At 44.6% G+C, this 4267-nt stretch overlaps 1 pseudogene; it reads left to right on the top strand.

Annotated features, from left to right (window-relative positions):
• The first annotated feature begins 3649 nt into the window (after positions 1-3649).
• On the top strand, positions 3650-3997 carry LOC148162335 (cytochrome c oxidase subunit 6C pseudogene; annotated as a pseudogene).
• Positions 3998-4267: the final 270 nt, after the last annotated feature.

Raw genomic sequence — 4267 nt, 5'->3', positions numbered from 1 at the left:
ATCAATAACAGCAGCTTTAAAAGACATTATTGGGACAACCTGTTGAAATTTTTATTATGAACTTTATATTAGATTATAGTATTGTATCAATGTTAAATTTCCTCAGTAAGATAATGGGATTGTAATTATATAAGACTCCTTATTCAGGGCGCCTGGGTGGCTCGGTCGTTGGGTGTCTGCCTTCGGCTCAGGTCATGGTCCCAGGGTCCTGGGATCGAGTCCCGCGTCGGGCTCCCTGCTCGGCGGGGAGCCTGCTTCTCCCTCTCCCCCTCCCCCTGCTTGTGTTCCCTCTCTCGCTGTGTCTCTCTCTGTCAAATAAATAAATAAAATCTTTAAAAAAAAAAAGCCTCCTTATTCAGAGAGATGAATGCTAAAGTATTTAGAGATGCAGCGTTATAATTTCTGCAACCAACTTTCAAGGGGTTCAGGAAAAAAGCTATACGTACACATGCCTAAATATAAAGGTGGTGGGTGTGGGGGGATAGAGAGGGAGAGAGATAGATTGAGGGAGAGCAAAATGTAACAATAGGTAAGGGAAGGATATATGCATGCTTGCAGAAACTATCTTGCAATTCTTGAGGTTTGAAATTTTTCCAAATAAAAGAGGCAGAGTGAAGATTCCTACCCAAGCCTCTTGTGCTACACATGTGGGAAGATTTCCACTGATCTGAAACCAGAGCTACTGTTTAAGTCACTCTATGATGTTATTGTCAATATTGTCATTATTATAAACCTAGATCCAGGGGCGCCTGGGTGGCGCAGTCAGTTAAGCGTCTGCCTTCAGCTCAGGTCATGATCCCAGGGTCCTGGAATCGAGTCCTGCATGGGCTCCCTGCTCAGTGGGGAGTCTGCTTCTCCCTCTTGTGCTCGCTCTCTCTCTCCCTCTCTGACAAAGAAATAAATAAAATCTTAAAAAAATAAATAAAAATAAACCTAGATCCAGTAGCTGCTACTGCCTTCATAGCTCTGAAATCCATCCATTGCCTCCTCCACCACTCTCATCCCAACATCCCAATCTTTTTCCAGATTGCAGCCGCTTCTGACATGGCCTTAGCTTCCAGGTCACCCCATTCATCCATTCTCCACATTAACAGCCAGAATAACCACCCCAAAGAGTAACATTGTCACTCTACCGCTTAAAAGGTTTCCATGGCTTTCCAGTGTGCTTCTCTTGGCTTCCATGACCCTTCTAATCCCTGCTTGCCTTTGGACACACACACGCACACATACACACACCAGCACATAAACAAACTTATTTTCCAGTCACACTGAACTTCTGGCAGTTTCTGGCACATTTATTGCTCAGTCTCCCTTAGCACTGGGTCTTAGCACCTGCTCAACCCCCTTCTAGGATACCATCTCAGGGAACGCCTGGATGGGTCAGTCGGTTAAGTGTCCGCTCTTGATTTCGGCTCAGGTCACGATCTCAGGATCCTGGGACTGAACCCCAAGTCAGGCTCCACAATCAGCCCAGAGTCTGCTTCTCCCTCACCATCTGCTCCTCCCCCCACTTGCACTCTCTCTCTCTCAAATAAATAAATCTTAAAAAAATAAAAATCAGGTAAATAAATAAATCTTAAACAAAACAAAACAAAAAACACCGTATCAGGCCAGGCTGATTCCAGCTCCTCTTTCAAAGACCCAGCTCGAACATCACCTCTGCTGGAAATCTTTCTCTGACCCACCCCAAAGCTAGGGGTGCTGTTGGCGGCACTTCCCACCTGGTACTGTAAGTGTGTGTTTACCTGTATGTCCCATGCGCTCAGGACTCTTAGAGTACGTGGGCTAAAGCTTATCTTCAAAAGTTTGTGAGTGAGTGTTTAATGAAGGATGCAAAGAGAACAGGCTGAAGGAACAATGTGCTCCTTCCCCATTCCTGTTGTTCTGGTTCATCTTATCTGCAGGGGCCATGGACAGCCAACAAAGCCTTTGTTCTGGAAAGTTGCCACAATCGAGGAGAATCTAAATTGTTTGTCTCTTCCAAACATCCACGTTGTGCTCATTTTTATTCCAGAACAAGGAGGCCAAGAGATAAGGAATTGGGAAATAGAGCCAGGAAGCTAGAGCTGCCCCAGGAAGACATGGTTGGTCATACTTCATACAGCCTGCCTTCAGGACTCAACAAATCTTCCTTATTTTCCCTCCTGCCCCTGGGAGTCAGACAAACTGGCAAGTCCATTACCTTTAGTCCTGAAGCTATAAACCAAGGAGCTGGACTTCAGGGTCCAAATTGTGTGAATTGTGTTTGTATGAGTTGGTTCACTAGGAGTTTTTATTTATTTTTTTTTTTTAAAGTAGGCTCCAGGGGCACCTAGGTGGCTCAGTCGGCTGGTCATCCGACTCTTGATTTTGGCTCAGGTCATGATCTTGGGGTCGTGGGATCAGGCTCTGAGTCAAGCTACACACTCAGTGGGGAGTCTGCTTGAGATTCTCTCCCTCTCCCTCTGCCCCTCCCCCCACTTGCTCGCTCACTCTCGCTCTCTCTCTAAAATAAATAGTAAAGTAGGCTCCACATCTGCCATGGGGCTTGAACTCATGACCCTGAGATCAAGAGTCACATGCTCTTCTGACTGAGCCAGCCAAACACCCCAGTTCACTAAGAGTTTTAAAGAATTTTAAATTAGTTACTGATACAGCCGGCACACTCAGAAGGATATTTTAGGGGCATTTAATGAAAGGCCTGTTTACAGAGTCATGGGCAAACTTAAGGGAGCAAATCAAGGATAATGAAACCTTCTGGGACTCGCAATCATGGAGGTCAGTTACCACCCCCAGACCTACAGGGGCGAGGGAAAAGAACAGTTTCAGGACCTAGAGAGGGTGTAGCCACCCAGCAGGACTGTGGTGTTCAGTGGTACACAGGTGCCGCTAAAACATCTGGAGTAAATACCTCTCCTTTCCCCTCCTGCCGGAGCCTCTGATAAGCTCTGATAAGGGCCAAAGGGTTTGGGATACAAAGTAGGTAGGGCAGGGAGGGCAGAGACTTGGAGGGGCAAAGGAATATCCAGCACGGTTGCCAATATTAAACACTTGGGAGAGTAAGATGCAGAGTCCCACAGAGTGTATGATCCTGTTTTTATACAACAAAGTCAATTCTCCCATATATGTATATATAATTGCTTGTATATGACTGCACGAAAAGTGAGGGGCGCCTGGCTGGCTCAGTCCGTAGAGCATGCAACTCTTGATCTCAGGGTCGTGAGTTTGAGCCGTGTGTTGGGTGTAGAGATGACTTCAAAGAAAAAAAAATCTCTGTACTCACTTCAGCAGCACATAAACTAAACCACAGGAAAGGAGAAAGGCAGGGGATTATACATGTGAGATTGTTAATATTTAGTTCCTGGGCAGAGTGTGGGGCAGGGGAGAAGACAATTGAAAAAATAGCATGTTTATTAGTATGAATTCAGAGTAATTTAACAAAGAAAATATTGAAGAAACTGCACATCCAAGCAAGATAGATCATCGTAGATGCTGTTTCTAATGACAAGATTTTGCTTCTAGGGCTTGTTGAAAGTAATTATGATATAGCCATCAGTGAAACATACATACATACATACATACATACACAATGAACATAGGTGTTTATTACTATGAAAAGTGTTTACAGAGGACGTTAGGTTTGAGGTTGGTGTTGAGGAGAATAACTACCATGACTTCCAGTGCTTTGACGAAATCTCAGATGCGAGGCCTTCTGGCCAAGCGTCTGTGATTTCATATTGTTGGAACGTTCGCTGTATCCCTGGGGGTTGCAGCTTTCTGTAAGTTTGCTGTGGCCGAACCAAGAAAGAAGGCATATGCAGATTTCTACAGAAATTATGATTCCATGAAAGATTTTGAGGAGATGAAGAAGGCTGGTATCTTTCAGAGTGCAAAGTGATTTGGGAATGTAAAGAATTTCTTTGGGTTGAGTTCCATTGAAGTCTGTCACTGACCTGTGTTCTGAACTATGAAACACGAATACTGGCTTATGGAATAGTTTGTCTTGATAAATAAACAACTAACAAATTAAAAAAAAAAGTGTTTACAAAGCATATGTTTAAAAAGTTGTTACCGGGCGCCTGGGTGGCTCAGTCGTTAAGCGTCTGCCTTCGGCTCAGGTCATGGTCCCGGGGTCCTGGGATCGAGTCCCACATCGGGCTCCCTCCTTGGGGGGAGGCCCGTTTCTCCCTCTCCCACTCCCCCTGCTTATGTTCCCTCTCTCGCTGTCTCTGTCTCTGTCAAAGAAATGAATAAAATCTTTTAAATAAATAAATAAATAAATAAAGTT

This window comes from Eumetopias jubatus, unplaced genomic scaffold (genome assembly GCF_037043125.1).
Source record: "Eumetopias jubatus isolate StellerSeaLion01/CBP00866 unplaced genomic scaffold, mEumJub1_p1.0 scaffold_16, whole genome shotgun sequence".
NCBI lineage: Eukaryota > Metazoa > Chordata > Mammalia > Carnivora > Otariidae > Eumetopias > Eumetopias jubatus.
Note: the sequence above shows the minus strand (reverse complement) of the source record. Positions and strands in the feature narration are given on the sequence as shown.